At 38.6% G+C, this 23,280-nt stretch overlaps 1 pseudogene; it reads left to right on the top strand.

Moving 5' to 3' along the window:
• Positions 1 to 21,899: 21,899 nt before the first annotated feature.
• Positions 21,900 to 22,786, top strand: LOC104103345 (ethylene-responsive transcription factor 14-like; annotated as a pseudogene).
• The last annotated feature ends 494 nt before the right edge of the window (positions 22,787 to 23,280 follow it).

The raw sequence follows: 23,280 nt of genomic DNA, 5'->3' as shown, positions 1-23,280 counted from the left end.
TGGTAGCCTTAGATCTATAAAAATTCTGTTTATGTATTTTTTCAAACAGACGATGTATTTATTTCATCTCAGCTTTGTAAACTCTATTCTTAGAAGCTCATGATTTGTACTACCAGTTCTTGGGGAACGTATAAGATTCAGATAATTTCTTTACTTAATTGCTTTATTAATTGTTATTGGAATTGGTTAGTGGTTAACTGGCTTACCTAGCAGGTTGGATTAGGTGCCATCACAACTAGTTGGATTTTGGGTCGTGACAGGTGGTATCAGAGCTCTAGGTTCATAGGTTCTGCAAGTCATGAGCAAGTGTCTAGTAGAGTCTTGCGGATCGGTATGATGATGTCCATACCTATCTTCGAGAGGCTACAGGACATTTAGGATATACTTTCCCATCTTTCTTTCCTTATCGTACGGCATTGATTCAACTTGAAGCGTAACTCTTTGAATTCCTTCCATGCATTCGTATGCGCATGTGAGCGCTTGATATCGGTTGTGCGTCGGTGGCTTGTGATTCTATGAACGAGGTTCGAGATGTGTATTCGATATTTTGGTGATGGGCCAGTCTGGTGGACTTGAGGCCATGGTTAGACCGTAGCTTAAGCTCGGTAGCTTCAGTGGTAACTTGTACATTTGGACTCATATGTCCGGTAATGTCCCTATGAGTGAAATTTATCGCTCGATGAGCGGTGAAATGGCTGTGTGGTGAGTATGATGTGACTGTTAGATGTGTTTGGATTGTTCGAATGTGACGAGAAGAGTTTACTTGAGATGTAGCAAGGACTGTGGGGTGTCTGATTTCTGTCTTGATTTGGCGTATGGTCTTGAGTTATGGGTGTGTTGAGGGATCTCTCATGTGTGTTTAGTTGTAGAGTGAAGTAGATTCTCATGTCTTGTTGATGAGTTCAGAATCAAGAAGATTAAGTGGTTGCGTAGTAGTCGTGACTGTGGAAGGGTATAGAGAGATGTCACTTTGAGGTAGAGCAGGTGGGTTATCTCATGCGAGGTGTCCTGAGGTTGTATGATCCTTATGATGTTTTGGAGAGAGTTCTCTTTTACCATTGGGGTATATTTGTGCGATTTGAGTTTGGATCGGTTGTAACAGTGGACCTGACTATCACGAGGATGAATGCGAGATTTACAGATGATTTGAGGTATTATATGGTTTGTGTTACATGAGCTTATGCAGGATTTAGTTGAATTTCAGTGCGGGATTCTGGAAGTAATAGAGTATGGGTATCGTGATGTTATCGAGTGTTTTGTTATGTGGCTTTGAGCCAAGTGGGAGAACCTGCTATCGACGAGTTGATTGTACGATTATGTGTTGTATTGGTTTCGGTTCGGGGTATACTGGTGAATCAGTTATGACTTGCAGAGGTCGAGATCGAGGATGACTCAGGTAAAGGAAATTCGGGATACAGGTTGTATTACACTCTATAGGTGTATGGGAATCATAAAATAATTGAGTGGTTATTCGTGAAAGGTATAGTGTACATGGAGTAGGAATATGCTCAGTTGCTCAGGAGTGTGGGTTATTCCCTTGGGTGTTGGTGTGCTAATAGGGCACAGGTCGTTCGGTCAGTTTTGCCGGTTTAATTGAGATTTGAGTAGAGTGGATGACTCTCAAAAATGGTTCTGATGGATTCAAGATTTTTATGTAGCGATTTGGAATTTTCAATATGTGTATATGGGTAGAAACTGAGAGTTACATTTCGAACGAGCCAAGAGTTGTTCCCATAACCATCAAATTTCCGTATAACCTTACCATGCAGATACCCGGGGGTGATCCCACGTCACCCTATCCCATACAGGTCCAATAACACAACATAACTAAAATTTCTCAATTCAACCTAGCCCACAAGTCTTAGAATCCAATTTCCAACATCCGAAATTTCTCATAAGATCTGAATCTCGCAACCTACACACTGTATAAGTCTGAACAAGTTGTACCAAGCCGCAACCATGACCCAAGATACAATCGCATGATATACCACATAACACAGATACTCGTAGCAATGATTTCTAATCACAGTAGCTGCTCAAAACAACCCAAAACCGGTAATAAACCTCATATCAAACAAGACTCCATTCTAAAACATTTGTACACTACCAATGACGAAAGAAACATGCATAAACTCTTAACCATTCATCAGATCCACCAGTCGTGGAGCTCCCTCTCCTTCGACAAAAATCATAACAAATCTCTAAGCCGCCTTTCGATATTATCCTTCCAAATATACCACAATCAAATCTAATAGCACCCATCCTAAATCCGACGACTTCATCTTATCAAATCCCAGCTACGCTACTGACATGCCACACCAATACTATTTAAAGCCACAACCCGTGCAATACGTGCACCAATAAGCAACATTCCCATCCCGTAAGAGAACATGACTCAAATAAGAGAACCGTCCCGCAAGCTCAATGGGTGCCACCCTAATGCAATGCTAAGAACCCAAAACACCGTACAACCATAACATACGAATCTAACACAAAGGATAATATCTCAACATAACTTTGCTGCCATGCGCGACCCCATCCAAACACTAATCCATATGAAATACCTCAGCCATCATGCTCAAAATCAATAACCACACACAATCCGAAATCAAGTACTCAAAGTGAATTACCATAACTATGGAGAAGAAGATGACACAATGCCATAGAAAACCCGAAAGAACATAACCATACGCCATCAACTATGCAATACACAATTACTCATCTCGCACAAATTTTGGTATAAAGCTCGAATAGAACCGCACCAGGTGTGCTTGTAACCAACGAATCACAACTCCTCGTAGCATAGAAGAGTAACTCACAGATCATTTCAGAACACGAATAAGTTCAACAACAACCGAATGGTACATCCTTCAATAATAGCAGTATGGAGCCAACCAATCCGGCGCGATGTAGAATACACATCCTAATTGGGCCTGCCAATAAACCCGCCCCAAGTCAACTCTGGTCACCCACCAATAGATAATTAACCCTCTGAAGGTCCACAATAACTGAATCATAACACATACTATCATCTGGCTAGCTTCGGCCACGATTTCATAGTCCGCAACCATGAAACAATCTGTTCCTGAAGACCCCCAGTCTCAAACTCCATAGAACACACGAATCACCATATTTGATCCCAACTCCACCGCCCGAATGTCTAACACATCTCTCATACACGATCATACTATGAGGAATACTTCTATAATTCTTCCGTGCCACTTCGCAATATCTGGAAATCAGCAATCGATCAACCAGGAGAGTGCCACAGCACCAATGAAGTATCCATAAATCAAAACACAGTGCGCCTCCTGAAATGTACACTCTCCTCAAGCAATACCAAAAAGTAATATCATTCACCTAGTCATCTGAAACCGTCCATGGTGCCTACGAATTTATTTCCTTCCCTTCAAAACTGAACAGTGACCTTCCACATGCAAATCTCAATCCCACACAATACACCGCTCTACCATGCCATCCTGTGAAGAGTACAAGAATCTGATAATCAACTCTGAGTCCCAAGCAGAATACATACCCGATCAGTCAGAAACCTTCCATTTGATCTCATCCCGGAGAAAATCCTAATACGCAACATATTCCTCACGCCGGTAGGAAATATACTCCTCGAATCGTGGTAAAACCCATTGAGAACTCTTCAAAAACCATTTTCACACAACCAAGCTATTAGAACCGAATCTCTCTAACTTAACCCAACCTTGAAGGTCGCCAAAACCCAAGAGCATTGCCATGAAACACCTGTGGAGGCTAGCCACATCATAAGTACCTAAAGAACCGATTATATCCATTATTGTGCTGATCCAACCTACTACCACGATGTCCTTTTCCTCCAAGTCCCATCCAAATTGCCTTCAAATTGATACTTCTCCTTAATGGAAAACCATGATTCTTAACCAAAATTCACCCCACAAGAGACCCTAGTATAAAACCACAACGCCCTAAGGCCCATAAGTCGCTGACTTCCCTTTTAAGCACCCCAAAGCGCCACAACCACGACACCCATTCTAAGGAGACCTTATGTGAACTTAAAATTGTTTCCTTCACCTTCTTGATGCTGAAATGCATAATCCACAAAGGCATAAAAATGCCACAAGTCTCGACACCATCCTGGACGAACACATGTTTAAGTGGGGTAGGATGTAACGACCCGATCGGTATTTTTGAGCATTTACACTTTGCTCGGTAGTTTACGGGTGTGAGTAGATCCGTATGATGTATTTTGACTTGTGTGAATCATTGGTTTTGTTTTCAGGTTATTCGAGACTGATTTGGAAGAATAATTCTCAACTAGGAAGCTTTAAATTTGAAAGACTTGACCAAGTTTAACTTTTTAGCATTTGACATTGTATTGGAATTTGGATGGTTTTGTTAGCTCCATTGGGTGATTTTGGACTTAGGTGCGCGTTCGGATTGTGATTTGGAGGTCCGTGGTTGAATTTGGCTCAAAATGGCGAAAGTTGAAATTTTGGAAAGATTGACCGGGAGTGGACTTTTTGATATAGGAGTCGGATTCTTATTCCGGAAGTTGGAGCAGGTCAGTAATGTCGAATGCGACTTGTGTGCAAAATTTGAGATAATCGGACATGATTTGATAGGTTTCGGCATCGGTTGTGGAAGTTTGAAATTTCAAAGTTCATTGATTCGAGTTGAGGTGTTATTCGTCGTTTCGATGTTGTTATGTGTGGTTTGAGTCCTCGAGTAGGTCCGTATAATGTTATGGAACTTGTTGGCATGTTCGGATGGGGTCCCAAGGGGCTCGGGTGAGTTTCGGACGAGGCCCGGATCATTTCATTACATTTTTGGATTTTTGCTAGCTGTTGGTTCTTGTGTGATCTCACCTGCGGCTGGTTTTGCGTAGGTGTGATGGTCGCAGAAGCGACAGAGGAGTCGTAGAAGCGTGAAGGGGAGTTGGGCGTGAGGATCGCAGGTGCGGGTGCTTGGACGCACCTAGGCAACTGCATATGCGGTTCATGTGTGCAGAAGCGCGATCGCAAAAGCGGCTTAAAGGCTGCAGGGGCGAGGGATTTCTGGGCCAGTTGTTTTCGCAGAAGCGAAGTTTTACCGTAAAAGCGGTGGTCGCAGATGTGAGGAATTTTCCGCAAATGCGGAATCACTGGGCAGAAGCTATATTATCGAGGGTTTTCGTTCATTTTTACATTTTTGGAGCTATGGAGCTCGGATTGAGGCAACTCTTGAAGCAATTTTCATCTTGTGGACTGGGGAAAGTGTTCCCTACTCATTGTTTATTTTATATCACGAATATACCTTCATTTTGGGTAATTGGATTGTGAATTTTAAAGAGAAAATTGGGGGGTTTTGGCATAAACCTTCATAATATGAAATTTTGAGTTTTGAACATCGAATTGGCGTCGGATTTGAGTGAAACTAGTATGGTTAGACTCATAATTGAATGGGTTGTTGGATTTTGTAAATTTTGTTGGGTTCTGAGGTGCGGGACCGGGTTGGGCTTTTGGCCGATTTTGGGTTTTTGATTCAAGATTTGATCTTTTTCGATCGGGATTGGTTCCTTTAGCATTGTTTAATGTACATGAGTTGTTTTTGGTTAGTTTTGAGCCGTTCGGAGGTCGAAACGCACGTGATGGAATTTTGGAATATCGCTTGGCTTGTTTGAGGTAAGTAATTCCTAATCTTGGAGTTGAGGGTATAAAACCCCGAAATACGTGTTATGTGATTAGTGTTATGGTGACGCACATGCTGGGTGACGGGCGTGTGGGTGTGCACCATGTGAATTGAGATTCTGTTGTTCCCATGACACTATATAGTGGTCCTATTTTGTTGATATCCATGTTTTCACCATGTGATAAAGTATTTAAGTTGTCAATCTTGCTAGATATCATGTTTAGGCATTATGCCGATACTGTTTGGACTCGTAGTGGTTGTTTCTTACTGTCATCTCACTGAATTCATTGATATTTCATACTTAGGCATATCCATGCATTCATACCATATCTCAGTCTCAGTTATTATTTATTGATACATCATATCATTGTTGTCGGGCTAGTTTCATGACATTGTGAGCCCGCGAGTGAGACTGGAGAGATTGATGACTGAGTGAGGCCGAGGACCCGAGTGAGAGTGATATCTTGGGATCGGGCTGCACATCACAATAATATATTGATTATATTTTATGGGATCGGGGTGCATGCCGCAGCGATATATTGATTGCATTCTATGGGATCGGGCTGCACGCTGCAGCGATATAGCGCTTGGGCTGAAAGGAGCCCCTCCAAAGTTTGCACATCCCCAGTGAGCACAGTCGACTATAAATATGGATCGGGTTGTACGCAGCAGCGGGTATTGTATAGAGCTGAGTGATTGAGTGTGCTGAGCATAGTGAGAGAGAATGCGAGACAGTGAGATTGAGTACTCTGAGAGTGTGGGTACATGAGCTCATCATCGAGATGCGTTGTATTTGACATGCGTAATTGTGATACATGCATAGAGGTGCATTTCCTTTTGCTACCCAGTTTTGGGGACATTTATGATTTTACCTGTATCTTGACATGTAGGTATAGATAATTACTTTCCTCATGCTATCTGAAAATGAAACATCTTACTATTTGTTGAAAGGACTTTTAGGAAAAATTACAGTTTTCAAACTTACTCGTATTTTGGATTTTTCGGTAAAAGATTTGGGTTTTCACTGAGATACTTGAAAAGAAATGCCTATTTTTTCTGGAACTGTGAACGAACTGAGCCATTTATTTCTGAGATACTCTTTTGTTACATGTACTATACTATTATGAAATGTTGTGGAATATTGGTGTTGGACCTGACCTTTTTGTTAGCTCGTCACTACTTTCAACCTAAGGTTAGGTTTGTTACTTATTGAGTACATGTGGTCGGTTGTACTCACACTACACTTCTGCACCTTACGTGCAGATGTTGGCTGCTGATGTTGCCGTATTCCGGTTGTAGCTGCCTCTTGTTCGTGGTAGCCTTAGATCTATAAAAATTCTGTTTATGTACTTTTTCAAACAGACGATGTATTTATTTCATTTCAGCTTTGTAAACTCTATTTTTAGAAGCTCATGATTTGTACTACTAGTTCTTGGGGAACGTATAAGATTTAGATAATTTCTTTACTTAATTGCTTTATTAATTATTATTGAAATTGGTTAGTGGTTAACTGGCTTACCTAGCGGGTTGGGCTAGGTGCCATCACGACTAGTTGGATTTTGGGTCGTGACAGGCACAAAAAGGGCAAAATCAGGACAACAATAATGAGAAAGATACTATACCACAGTTTATAGAGCCTACCTTCAAGGAAAATACACACACCAAAGGAAACCAGCAAATAAGAGAAACTAACAATTCATTCAGCATACTTCAAGAAGAAGCTGGAAAAGAGGAAATGGACACTAGATCATGCATTAATGATAATGACAAAGATCAGTATACTACTGAATCCATTCAGCATCAGTCAAGAAGCACAAGATGGGACAAATCCCAAAAGGAGAAAGAAAAAAGATGAAACAAAAAACAACAAACAAGGCTAAATGTTAGCTGAAAATTCCACCCGCACCAATATGAGTGACACTGAACTACAAGGGGAAATGCTCAACTTGGATATCGTTGACCCAAAAGATATCAATCTCTCACTTAACAAGAAGAAAAAATATTCTAAACAGGTAGCCATTCCTGAGGAGGTTACACGTCAAGGAAAGGCAAGAAAGATCAATGGTAACATCATAAAGAAGGAGATTGATCACACTATCAACTGGCCAACACTCAACCTTAAATAAGTTACTCAAGAAAGGTCCCTTATCATTGAGGAAGATGGGAGGGAAGATAGATATCCAAGCTCATCTAGTAGGAATAGTGACTAAGATTTTACCCTCAACAAGGATCTTGAACCACCTTATCAGTGTGAAAAAGGAGAAAAGCCAAGGGAGGAGTTTAAAGAAGTTTTTCAAGATATAGACAACATGAAAACAGAAATAGACATAGGCTATAGAAAGGAGAGCCGACTATCTAATTCAGATGATGAACCCAGAGGTAACATCAACTCTGAATACCATGATAATCTCAACCATAGAGGTAAATGAGTACAACCGAATATCACCCTCTTCAACAATTTAACTCCTAGAAAATGTTAGAACCCTGGTGGTGGTTTTGTCCAGATACATAAAAATGCAGAAGAGAACAAGGAAGAGCAAATGGAACCTACCTCTAATGTACCCAATGATTAATACAATTTCATGAAACATAAGGGGGGTTGCTTCTAAAGAATCTCTAGAGATAGTCAAAACCATCAAACAATAATTTCAAATCCTTTAATATGTTTATAGGAACCTATGATGGACAATAGGAAAATGGACAAATTCAGAAGAAGACTTGGTATGCAGCAGGGCTTCTATAACTGCTCAAATAAGACCTGGATCCTCTAGACAAAAGAAGTGGATATTACCACCATTCAAGACAAAGTGCAATATGTACTGATCAATGTTTCTTACAACAATAGCTCTCATATCTATATTACAGTGGTGTACGCTAAATGCACTAAACAACAGAGAAGAGAGCTATGACAGGATCTTAAAGATATGACTAACAACATACAAGGCCCCTGAGGGAAATTGAAGACTTTAATGTTATCACTTCCAATAAAAAACGAAAGGTGGACGAAGGCGTAGACTGGAAGAGAGCCAAGATTTCATTGAGTGCCTTAATGAGTATGGGCTTCAGGATGCAGACTTTATAGGTTTTATGTACACATAGTGTGATAACAGAGACCAACCAACAACATATGGAATATACTTGATAGAATTATTTACAACACTACTTGGTTTGACTCTATCAATAACATCTCAGTAACTCATTTGTCTAGAGCTTGTTTAGACCATGAACCTTTACTAGTTAAAATGAGCTCTGAGATAAGCTCTTTCATAAGGTATTTCAAATTTCTAATCTTTTGGACTGAACATCCTGAATATCTGAAAACAGTTCAGGAATGTTGGGAAGAAGAGGTCTATGGAAATCCCCTCTACACACTACATTAAAAGATTAAAAAACTTTATAAAGAGCTGAGCAACAGGTTAAGACAGACTATTGGTGACATCTATGAAGAAACCAAAAGGTTGAAAGCTGAGATGACAACTCTTAAAGATAATTGTGTGAATGACAATTCTCTTGAAAATAGAAGAGAATTATCTAGAAGCAGAGCTGAATTCACAAGGTACCTAAATATTCAAGAAACTATCTTAAGACAAAAATCCAGAGCCAAATGGTTTGAAGAAGTGATGCTAATACATCATATTTACATACAATTATAAAGGAAATAAGGAGGAGAATGACTATTACTAAGATCATGAATGAGCAGAACCAATGAATAGAAAGAAATGATAGCACAACAGAAACTGCAATTCGACACATCCGGAAAATGTTCTCCCAGGATACTCAAGCCACCAATTTTAAAGCTTTGGATTGTATTGAGAGAAGTATAATTGAGGAACATAACAACATGCTCATAGCCACACCTATTACACAAGATGTGAAAGATAGTATTTGTTTTCTATTGACAAGGATAGTGCACCAGGCCCTAATGGCTCAAATGACTATTTTTATCAAACTTCATGGGACATCATATGCTATGATCTTCTTAAAGCTGTGAAATCTTTCTTTAATGGTGCAGAACTCCCCAAGTTCTTCACTCACACTTTATTAGTAATGATCCCCAAGGTTTAACACCTACAAAAATTCATAGATCTTAGGCCTATAAGCCTGTGCAATGTGTTCGGTAAGATTATTTTTAAAATTCTCCCTAAGATTATCTATAGGAATCAATATGGATTTATCAAAGGAAGAGCTATAACTGATAATATTCTCCTAGACCAGGAGATTATCAATGACATTAGGAAGACCTATAGAGGTAAAAATATTATTATTAAGCTTGATATGGCTAAAGTATATGATAAAGTTTCTTCGACCTTTATATGTCTGGCTCTACGGAAACTTGGCGTCTCAGAATGGTGGATTAATCTCATCTATAACTTCATATCCAATAATTGGTACTCCATTATTTTCAATGTGGGAAGACATGGATTTTTTAAATCTGAAAGAGGTTTGAGACAAGGAGAACTAATATCTCCATTTTTGTTTATTATCAGTGCTGAGATACTGTCCAGAATATTAAACAATCTTCATGATAGAGAAGGATACATGGGTTTCTATATAAATATCAATGGTCCTAAGATTAATCACATTTCTTTTGCAGATAATACCATCATGTTCTGTAATGGAAGCAAAAAATCTCTGGAGATGGTAGTGAAAACCTTGAATAGTTATGAGAAAGTGTATGGACAACTCATCAGCAAAGATAAAAGTTGCTTTGTAGTGGCTAATAACACTAAAGCATCCACAATCAACAGACTCATGACCATCATTGGAATGAACAATCACCATTTCCCTATCAAGTATCTGGGATGCCCTCGCACCACAGGAATGAGGAAGATATCATACTACTATGACATTGTCAACAATATCATTAGCAAAATCATGGGTTGGCAAACAAAATCCCTCTCCACAAATAAAGAGATATCATGATTAGACATATCCTTCTTGCCCTCTCCATCCATCTATTTGCAGCCATCACCCCCCCCCCCTAAAAGCACTTTGGAGCTTATTGAGAAGTATATTACCATATGCTTCTGGACAGGACAAGACACAAGTGGTAAATATCACTAGACTACTTGGAATAACTATGCTTCCCCTACAACGAAGGAGGAGATAACCTCAAATTCCTAGCAGCCACTTGTTGTCACAACCCGAAATCCACTCTAGACCGTGATGGCGCCCAACGTCGCCGTTAGGCAAGCCAACTGTGAACCATCTAATTAATTTTTTATTTTATTACTTTTGAAATCATAAATTTTATTATGTAAAGAAATTTAAGCATTTAAAATCACAGGTACATACATAATTAGTATGACATAAGAATAAGAGGTGATAATAATATGCTAATTCGTAAACATCAACTAGAATATCCCACAATTCGTATCACAAATGCATGAGCATTTACTAAGGAGTAAAATAATAATACAACTTTTGTCTGGAATTTAAATGAGACAAGATAAAGTAAATAATACGATGGAGACTCCATAGACTACGATACGTAGCCTGAAATGCGGCTCACCATAAAGCCTCCTCAGCATCTGTGCCTACGCGTAAAGATGACCACCAAATGAACCTGTCAGATCCTACACATTTAGTGCAGAAATATAGCATGAGTACTTAAATTAACGCATACCCAGTAGGTATCTAGCCTAACCCCGATGTAACGACCCGGCAGGTTGTTTTGAGTATTACAGCCATATTTTCCTATTTACTGCTCTATTTGTGCTTTATAGCTGTATTATGACCTATCAGATTAGTTAGTTCGGGTCTGAAAAGATTTCGAAATGAATTGAGACACTTAGACTCATAATGGAAAACTTAAGTTGAAAAAGTCGACCAGATATTGACTTTATGTGTAAACGACCTCGGATTTGAATTCTGATAATTCCAATAGCTCCGTATGGTAAACGACCTCGGATTTGGAGGTCCATAGTGGAATTAGGCTTGAAATGGCGAAAGTTGAATTTTTGGAAAGTTTGACCGAGGGGTTGACTTTTTGATATTGGGGTCGGAATCAAATTCTGGAAATTTGGAATAAGTCCGTAATGTGAAATGTGTGCAAAATTTGAAGTCATTCTGGATTGATTTGATGTGTTTCGGAACAAGATATAGAATTTGAAAGTTCAAAGTTCATAGGTTTTTGATTTGAGGTGCGATCCGTCGTTTCGATGTTGTTAGGTGTGATTTGAGGCCTCGAGTAGGTCCGTATTATGTTAAGGGACTTGTTGGTATATTTGGTTGAGGTCCCGGGGCCTCGGGTTGATTTCGGGTGGTTAACGGACTTGATTTTGAGTTGATGAAGCAACTGATGTGTTGTTGCTACTGGTATGACCGCACCTGCGGAGAGGGCACCGCAGGTGCGCGCACGCAGAATTGCGGAATGAATTGCAGAAGGGACCAAGGAAGGACTGGGCAGAGGTCGCAGGTGCGAAGACAATCCCGCACCTGCGATAGTCGCAGAAGCGGGCTAAAGGGCGCAAAATCAAGGTTGAGCCGCAAGTGCGATGGGCTTCTTGCACCTGCGATAGGCGCAGATGCGGTCCAAATTTCGCAGAAGCGAAGGTGCTCGACAGAACCCTTTAAGTTCGGGTTTCGCTATTTTTCACCATTTTCTTATTTTGGAGCTCGACTTGGGCGATTTTGGAGAGGAATGTTTCCACACAACTTGAGGTAAGTGTTCTTGACTCCCTTGTGATTATATTTCATGAATTAATCTTCATTTTTGGTGTAAGATTATTGAATCTTCAAGAGAAATCGAAGGAAATTCCTATACTTCATAAAAATAAATTTTTGAGTTTTGAATATCGATTTGGAGTCAAAATTGAGTAAAATTAGTATGGTTGAACTTGTAATTGGATGGGTTGTTGGATTTTATAAGTTTCATCGGATTTTGAGACGTGGACCCCACAAGCAATTTTTGGGAAAATATTAGTATTTTGATATGGAATTAATTCCTATAATTGTGTGGACTGAATCAAATTTATTGTGGCTAGATTCGAGCCGTTCAGGGGTTGATACGCGCAGAATGGGATTTCTGGAGCATTGTTTAGCTTGCTCGACTTTGGATTCGTCTTGTTCGAGGTAAGTAACTCTTCTAATCTTGGAGCTGAGGGTATGAACCCTGAATATACGTGTTATGTGTTTGGTATTGATGTGACGCACATGCTAGGTGACGGGCATGTGGGCGTGTATCGTGTGAACTGTGATTCCGTTATTTCTGTAGTACTGTGTAGTTACCTGAACTTGTCTGTAATCAATAAATCTTTACGTACTAGAGTTATCGAGCTATGATTCATGTTAGAAGCCATGTTTACGCTACATGCTTATTCTGTTGGGACCCACTGAGGTCATTTTTGATGTTGAATTATCTGCTTTCATTGCATTACATACTCAGTCATACGCATTCATATGCATATCATATCTCAGTTTCTGTTGCTATTTATTGATACATCATATCATCATTTTCGGGCTAGTTTTATGACATTGTGAGCCCGCGAGAGAGAGACTAGAGAGATTGATGACTGAGTGAGGTCGAGGGCCTGATTGTGAGGATATTGATACTATGCCACTTGAGTTGTCTGTGTAGCACGTGAATTGTCCGTGCGGATCCAGATATTGATACTATAACATGTGAGTTGTCCGTGCGGTTTATAGCGCTTGGGCTGAATGAGCCCCTCCAGAGTCTGTACACCCCTAGTGAGCGTGGTTGATTATATTGAGGGATGGATCTTCACTGGACATGGATCTTGTCCGAAGCATTTATATACCTGGAGATGGATCTTCTCCCTAGGGCCGGATTGACCTTCCTCGGTACTGAGTGACTGATGGTCAGTGATGTATATATTCCGGGATAGATCTTTCCTGGTCCGTATACAGTACCGAGTGGTTGAGCATGATGAGTGAAAAGTGTGAGACAGTGAGTTGAGTACTCTGAGAGTGTGAGTAGACGATTCATCTCTGAGATACATTGCACTGACATGCACACATGACATATAGGCATAGAGATGTATCTTCCTCATGCTGTACGGTATCACATCATTCATGATTTCTCACACATGTTGTGTCACGACCCAACTGGAGGGTCATGACTAGCACCCGGGCCATACTTGCCGAGCACCAACGTACATTTTATCTAACCTTCCTTATTATCTTTAAGGGTCGACAAGATCAATATAAATGGTAGACATGGATCATGAATATCCAACAATGAAAGATAATGTCATGAACATACATAACATGGGACGACAAGACTGTCAAGAAACTATATATAAGGTACGAGCTACCATGCTGCCGTGAAAAACTATACAACAAAAATCAGCCGACAAGGCATTCCAAACCATACATGAGTTGACACCTATCTATGAGCCTCTAAAGGAACATAAGTGCTACAACATTGCCGGAACAAGGCCCCGACATACCCATAATGTCTATAACAAAAATGCATACCAAGACCGCGGCAAGTCCGGAGAAGGGATCTCGCCAATAACCGCTGAACTGGATAGCCTACTGTGGTGGGGGAGCTGTGTCTACCCGTCTATCAGGACCTGCAGCATGACATGCAGCGTCCACAAATAAAAAGGACGTCAGTACGAATAAAGTACTGAGTATGTAAGGCAGGAAAGCATAAGTAAGAACAGTAATGTAAACAAGGATAGAGAATATACAACCTGTGACATCTGGGTACCTCTGAGGGCTATTGACATTAAATACATGATACATACATATATATACATAAACTTTTAAAACATACGCCTTTGTGGGCATCACCATCATCATATCGTACCCGGCCGTAATAGGCTCGGTAAAATGTACCCGGCCATCATAGGGCTCGGTAGAATCGTACCCGGCCACGTGGAGCTCGGTAAAACCCAACTGATCAGTGGTTGCACAATAGGTGCCATACCCGGCCGACTATAGCGCGGCTCGGTAGAGTAAAATAGATACATATATATGATGCATGCTGGACTCATTGGAATCACATGTTGAACCTTTCGGAGTGACGTAAGGTCAGTATCCTTACTTATTAGGATTAACTCTTCATTAAGAATCTTATAAGAATCAGGAACTACCAACAACATTGATAATATAAGAATAAGAGAAGTAACATCAATATCAATCGTTTCATAAGAAGGGCAGCAATGTAAGTACTGCTAGCTTCTAAGAGTAGAGTATCTTTGGGAGCTCGTTCATTACATTATGTACAATCGGAGTCGTGCAAAAGAATGAAGGGGATAGCCTCACATACCTTGTATATACTGCCCAACCTCAAGCTATGCAAATGTCACGACTCCTTAGTCTACAATAAGAGAAATGACACTATCATTATCGTTTAAGCGTCGTAACTATTATGTATCGACCGCAACCTATTTTACGATGAAACGGACAGCACCTCCCCTATTTATATGACTTCACACAAGTCAATACAATCACCAAACAGCCCAAACAACATCATTAATAATCATATTGAGCCTCCCAAAACAGTCCACCAACCAACAACATTACTACCAAGCCTTTCGATATATATTTCACAAGTTCTAGCTTCAACGACTTAGCCGCAACTTGGATAATATTAAATATATATAGAGTAAGAGGTTCCTTACCTTTAAACAGAAAGAAAAACTCCAATTTGACCTTAATTTTCCACGAAATATCCCTCCAATTCTGCCACAAGAACAAGGAAGCGAAACTAGCAATTAATTCGGGTTATTCGGCACTAGAATTACTTTAGAAGACTTGAAATCACCTAGGGTTGATATTAAAAACTTGAAGGAGTATTTACAGAACATAAAAGACTTAAAACAACCTCCCACACGAGCTGGAACAACACAAAAATCAGCAACAACAAGAAGAACAAGAAACTTACTAGCGCCACGGGATTTCCGACATTTGATTTGTATTGTTTGCCCTTTGTTTGGGTCTTGGATCATGAGAGAACCTTGAGATACTGTTTTTAGGGTTCTAAGGTCTGAATATACTGAAAAATAATGACTTAAAATGGGGTTGAGGTATCTTATATATATCCATATGTCTAAACCGCCTATGTGGGTCCCATAGAGAGCTGCTTGGCGCACTCTCGCGAAAATGCGAATATCTCTCTATTCCGAGATCGTATCGACAAACGGTTTAATGTGTTGGAAACTAGACTCATAGATATTCAATTTGATAGGTAGATCACCCCATAATTCTAAGTACATTGGGAGAAAAATGTAGTAACATCTGACCTAAAGTTTAAGTAAAATTATAAACGTAAGTTGCGACAACTTTTATCGACTTTTGTTTCATAACTCGCTTGACTTCAAGACTTATGATACGGATATTATATGATTAAAATACATTAAAACATGACCTCTTGGGACAATTAATCACCTCTAGTATTACCCAAAATACGGGTTACAACATCCTTGATTCGTTTAACTTCTAATACTTGTTAACTACTCTTATACACCCTTGTATCGTTTAAGACCAATAGGATTAAATTCTTATCATCTCAAAGATAATCTCTTCTTGGATTTACGTCGACTAACTTACGGCATGATCTAAGGTACACGAATTTGGGTTGTAACATGTTGGCCGATGGGCATAGTGATGTATTTGTTTTACACTGGTTATCTGAAAAGTAAAAGAAACATCTTATTTATTATTGAAAGGATTTTGGGAAAAATTATTGTTTTCAAACCTATTCATAATTTTGGCAACTCTGGTAAACGATTTGGGTTTTTATTGATGTACCTGAAAAGCAGAACTATTTTCAGAAATCATGATTAAGCTGAGCATTTTATCTCTCAGTTACTTCTTGTATTATTTGCTTTACGTTGTTATGGACTATTGGTTTTGGACCCGACCTTGGTACCAGCTCGTCACTACTTTCAACCTAAGGTTAGGTTTGTTACTTATTGAGTACATGGGGTCGGTTGTACTCATACTACACTTATGCACCTTGCGTACAAATGTTGGATGTTGATGTTGTTGTGTTCGTTGGGAGCTGGATCTGAAGATGTACCTGCATTTTGGTTGTAGTTGCCTATTTTTCATGGTTGCCTTAGATTATAAAAATCTATTCATGTACATTTCGAACAGATGATGTATTATTTCATACCAGTTTTTTAAATTCTATTCTTAGAAGCTCATAATTTGTACTACCAGTTCTTGGGAAATGTATTAGATTTAGATATTTCTTTACTTAATTGCTTTATTAATTGTTATTGGAATTGGTTAGTGGTTAATTGGCTTACCTAGCCGGTTGGGTTAGGTGCCATCACGACTAGTCGGATTTTGGGTCGTGACGCCCGGAGAAGTAGTGATGAGAGGTCGACATCGAGACTTACTAGTGGTCCAATAAATCAGTATGATAAAGCATAAACAGATATGATGCACAACAATGATAATGAGATAAAATGGTAACTAGCATAATCCTCTAACATTTCTTTTAACGATATAAATCTCTCAAATCTCATGTGCTATCCAACATATCAGAAATATCAAATGCAATCTCCAACGAATAAGGAATACCATATAAATGTCATGCCTCAATAAAAAGGGAATCTCCTAAATATCCGACTGCTAGCGGTATCACGCACGATTATGCCAATGTTGTACGGCCCGATCCAAAGTGATATGTACACTGACGAGGGTCGACCAGTGCGAACTAGAGAAGCGTCTCATTATATTGTCGAGGCGTTCGGCCCGATCCACAGGAAAAGAAGAAATTTATCGAACTATGAGTCATGTGCGTACAACACAGGTATAGTGGCATAAAGTAAATATGACTTTTACCGTTTATCAAATATCTCGCCAGACAACTCAAGGCGATAAAGCTCGGCCTAATATATTCCAATCAATTTCAATTACAAATTTACTTAATTAAGCTAGCAAGATGAGTTCAAATAATTCAAATATTACATGATAAAGTCTTAGCTACCCGGACATAAACATGCTTTTAGCTATGTACGGACTCTCGTCACCTCGTGCGTACGTAGCATCCACAACTAGTAGCACATAACAATTTTAATACCTAACACCTCAAACCGATGTCCATTAGTCCGAAACTAGTCAAACAACATGCAAACTAATAAAAATATACTCCAACACCCAAAATTAATCAATTTATAACTGTTCCCAACTCCGCTCGAAAAGTCAACAAATTCAATCTTTGGGCCCACATGCCCGGATTTCAAAAAATTTTGAAGATAAATATTACCCATAACACCACGAACTTGAATATATCATTTATTCCTAATCTCACGTCAAATTTTGTGGTCAAAATCCAAAAATATCAATTTCTAGGTTTCTCCCAAAATCCCACAATTTCTACAAATTTTCATGTTAATATCTATGTACAACTCGTGTATATAGCTTACAACAAGTGGGAAGAACTTACCTCATGATAGATGATGAAAATCTCCTATTCAAGAGCTCCAAAAGTCGTGCAACCAAGTGAAAATGAAAGAAAATGAGCCAAATCCCATATTAAATCAAATCTGCCCAAGCCTGCTCTTCTTTGCAATCTCGAAAAAAGCCTCATGATCGCGATGCTCAGCTGACCCTGCCCTTCGCGTTCGCGTTCCACACCTCACGTTCGCGAAGGCTTTCTGCCTCACAGGCATCCCCTCCCAAACTTCTTCACGTTCGCGATCCAGCCTATGCCTTCGCGAAGTAGGACTTGGTCTTTCTTCACGTTCGCGTAAGCCTCCTCGCGTTCGCGAAGAGAAACATAGGGGACCTTCACCAGCCTTCTTCGCGATCGCGGGACTACCTTCGTGATCGCGAAGCACACCAGCACCCCATCAACAACAACCCATCCAAACTTGGTCCAAAACCACCCGGAAACACACCCGAGGCCTCCCGGAACCTCCTCCAATCACACCAACCAGTCCCAAGACATGACAAAAACCTGCTCGAGGCCTCTAATAACACAAAACAACATCCAAACTATGAATCGACGATCAAAATCCTTCTTTTAGTTTTGAAACATTCCAACTTAGACGAACACGTTCGATTCATACTTAAACATTCCAGAATGATGCCAAACTTTACGCACAAGTAATAAATCACAATACGAACCTATTCGAAGACTCGAAACCCTAAATGGACATCGATAATACCAAAGTCCACTTCAAACCAAACATAGGAAATTTCAAAACCTTCAAAATACTAACTTTCCATAATAAGCGCTGAAATGCTCTCGGACCACCCGATACTCAACTCGAACATACACCCAAGTTCGAAATTATCATATAAACCTATTGGAACCTTTAAATCCCTATTCCAAGGTCGTTTACTCATAAGTCAAACCTTAGTCAACTCTTTCAATTTAAAGCTTCCAAATTGAGAATTTTCCTTCCGAATCAACTTCGAACTTTCCGAAATTAAATTTTGACTATGCGTACAAGTCATAAAATATGATGTGAAGCTACTCAAGGCCTTTACAATAGTTGCTTCCCGACATGACTAGCTACAACTAGATTAAGGTCAATGATATCATCAGTAATGGCTTATGAAATTAAAATAGGTTCCAAACTCAACTAGATGATGAAACACAGGATAAGATCAAGGCTCTTAATATCAAAATGGACAAAAACAAGAGAGACAAAGCCATTTGGATACCATCTACTGTTGGAAAGTTTTCTGTTGTCTCAGCTTGGGACATCTTCAGATAGAGAAAAAATCTGGATAATTTTATTTTGTCTGGCATAAGGATATCCCCTTTAAGATCTCTTCCCTTACCTGGAGAGCCATACATGATAAATTATCTACAGAGGAAACATGTTTTAGGTTTGGGATCCAAGTTAACACCATTTTCCACTACTGCAACAACAACAACTAGAATCCTAGAATTGAGAACATTGATCATCTATTCTGTTTAGGGGATCATGCTAACAAAATTTTGAGCTATTTTGCTAGACCTCTAGGGATGGACTATAGTAGCAGGAATCTCAAAATCCAACTCCTCACTTGGTGGATTATTAAGAATCACAATCCTATTTCCATACTCATCACAAGGAGACTTTCATTTATCATATGTTGGGAGTTATGAAAGTGAAGATGCACCAAAATATTTGAAAACATCAGACCATCTTTTCATAATACGAAAACTAATATAATCTCAACTCTTTTACAAGTACTGAAAAGCAGATTTGGAAGAGCTAATGTAGGGGACGATCGACACACTATATGTCAAGCATGTGAAGCTATACCAGAGCAGAAGACTAGCACAATGGTCAGATGGATCAGACCTAATGCTCAAAAGATGAAGCTTAACAGTGATGTAAGTTGCATCCAACACATTTGTGGAGGAGGAGGACTTATCAAGAATAACCAAGGAATTATCATTTTTGCCTACTCAATTCCCATGGGGCCTAGTACTAGCAATATGGATGAAGCTGCAACAATATTATTTGGCCTCAAATAGTGTGTTGATAATGGCTTTGAAATAGCCATGGGAAAAACTGACTCATTGCTCATATCCAAGTGCATTAAAAGGGAACGGAAGGTACCTTGGAAAATCACCAACATCATTAGTGAAATCCAGAACCTAATTGGAGAGCATGAATTTGATATCAGCCACTGCGTCAGAGAAGCCAATAGACCTGCTGATAAATTGGCAAACTTGAGTCACAGTCTTGATACGATCCATGTCTTCAACTCTTTTGTTGGACTGCTCAATCAAGTTAAAGGCCTTGTTAACATGAACTGTTGGAACCTTCCATCTTTCAAAATCAAAAGAAGCAAGCCTTATATATATATATATATATATATATATATATATACACACACGACCCCCCCCTCCCCCCCCCAAATCACCTTGTATATTAGAATTTTGGTTAGAACTAACACTAGAAGTCTCTTCTCAATGATCATGTATAATGTTTGGAAAGCCAAACTCAAATTGTAACTTTTTGCACATAAATAATTATTGGAGACCAATTTAAATAAAAAAAAATAAAAGCCTTAACACTAGGGGGAAAAGATGAATGTTTTATATTAGAAAAGCATTGATCATTCGCGCTAGTGTTTAGTTTGGTATAAAATTAAAACATGTAACAATTGATAATCGTACAAGGAGTAGTATGGTATAAGGATCGTGTTTCAATGATATTTTGAATACTAAACATCTAGAAGAATGTATAGATGTTGATTGAGCTAAGTGATATGATTATTTTTTTCTTCTAAAAAATAACGATTGGAAGACGTATAGAGGGCAAATTTCCACTCATCAGTGATGATCCATTTAGGTGAAACGATTAAAAAAGATTTCATCAATAAAAATACTCTTGTCAAACACAAATAAGTCCCTCCGTCCCATTTTGTTGGCATTATTTTCTTATTAGTTCGTTCCTAAAAAAATAATATATTATCTTAATGATAATTTTTTATAGTTAATCACACAAATGTTATGTCATGTTTAAGTCAAAAATTTTTACTCTTATAGCTACAAATAATACTATGACATGTTTATAATTACAAGTTTTTGAAATAATTTTTTTTTATTTTTAAATTCCGTGTGAAGTCAAACAATGCAAAACAAATTGAAATAGAGGGAGTATATTATTTCTCATTTAATATTTTTCATTTTGCCTCCCTCTTCTTATCAATCGAGAGCTTCCTACATGCCAGGCACCAAAAATCTGTAAGATTCTTTCCACATTGTCATAAAGAAAATCATTAATTTAATTTGTTGATATTTCATTTCCAAAAAAACATATAAAGAGAAGAATCCAAAGTAAAAATGTAGTTCAGCAATATTTACCTTCTTCAACTAAAATTGAGCAGAAAAAAGACAGAAGTAGCCACCACTCTATGGGTACTATCTTCACGTTTCTGAGAATGTATCGGACCTTTATTTCTTAAAATAGAAATATAGTACACTCTTTTCTTGCATTTGACAGATCATGTTATTACTAGATACAAACGTACACATATTCTAAGCGTGTTCTTCATATAGATTAAATATATTTCCGTTAAGAAAGGATCTCAAATGACTAAAATTTTCAGAAATGAACGTGACTGCAGTTCTAGAGATATATCATTTCTTTAATTGATGAAGATCAGTACATTATTTAATTTATCATCAAACATTATTAGAATAATAAAAATAAAAAAGCAGAACATACACGTGCTTAAAATTGCACCTTCACGGAAATTCCAAAAAGAAAATAAAGGTAATGCAGAGTCTAGAGCTACAATTTGAAGGGCAAGCGTATAAATAGTCGTACGCAATAAGCCCTAGTAAGAACAAGTTCAAGAAACTATTCATCCAAAACCTAATTAGGGCAAAAGAAAAGAAAATGAATCCAGCTGATAATGCAACCTTCTCTTTCTCTGACGTTGATTTTCTTGACTCTATTGAGCACCATCTTCTGAATGATTCCGATTTTTCTAACAGTTTTTCGCCGATGAGTTCGAGCAATGTCGCAACTCCTAATAGTCCTAGCTCAAGTTTTGGCAGCTGCCTTTTGGATGAAAACATTGAAGAAACAACAATTCTCGAATCTCAATCCGAGCCCGAGGAGGGTGGAAAGGCAGCGCGTGAGGAAAACACGAAGCAATATTGGAGGAGGTACATAGGAGTGAGACGGCGGCCGTGGGGAAAATTTGCGGCGGAGATAAGGGACCCGGAGAGAAGAGGCGCGAGATTGTGGCTAGGAACTTATCAGACTCCTGAAGATGCAGCATTGGCGTATGATCAAGCCGCTTTTAAAATCCGCGGCTCGAGAGCTCGGCTTAATTTTCCTCACTTAATTGGCTCAAACAATATGCCTGAGCCGACTAGAGTAACAGGGATACGTCATAATTCACGCTCACTTGAGCCATCTTCTACTTCATCCACCACATCATCGGAAAATGGGACAAGGAAAAGAAATATAGAGGTCATAAATTCTATAGCCAAAGCCAAATTGGTTGGTCATATCCGCGACCTAGAGATATTAATATAACTATTCGAAAGGAAGAGTTTTCAGTTCTTTTTCCAAATGCAGCAACATTACTGCATAAATAACTTACTGTTCAATCATGTTATTTTCATTAGTATGTTCGTTATTTATGTTTTGTATGTAGTAATTAATGCTCATTAAATTAAATGAGCGTAATTTTTTCAAAGACAATATGCATAATGCAGAGAAGGAATACCCGATCGAATAAGCAAAGTTCTAAGAAACCGTCTGATCAAGAGTTGCTAGAGAACTTTCTAAGAAGATTATGCAGAAATGTCTTTTAGAAACTTGTTAAAACAATTTATATTTAGATATCCTCTGTTTTGGAAAACGCCTTTTTTTAAAACATATGCTGTTTAATTAGGTATATGTTCTCTAAGAAGCTGAAAATATTAACGCTAATTCCTTACTTTATAAAACTATCAATAATTCCGACTCATTACAAGCAAATCTCCATTCTTTAAACTTTTAACCATGTCCATAAAATACTCTTAGGTATTCAATGTTTAATGATTTAGAAACTGATATTCGGCAATCAGTTCCGGTTTGTAATGATCCACCTTAGTTTCTTATTTCAATAATATCCGGTCTTCTGTAGCAAAAAAGAAAAAGAAGAAGAAGAAAAAAAAGTAGTTAAAATAGACTTGACGCGTGTAGGCTTCCACTTCACTTGTGCAATTTAAAAAATAAAAAACAAATC

The sequence above is a fragment of the Nicotiana tomentosiformis genome, chromosome 1, assembly GCF_000390325.3.
Source record: "Nicotiana tomentosiformis chromosome 1, ASM39032v3, whole genome shotgun sequence".
Lineage (NCBI taxonomy): Eukaryota > Viridiplantae > Streptophyta > Magnoliopsida > Solanales > Solanaceae > Nicotiana > Nicotiana tomentosiformis.
Note: the sequence above shows the minus strand (reverse complement) of the source record. Positions and strands in the feature narration are given on the sequence as shown.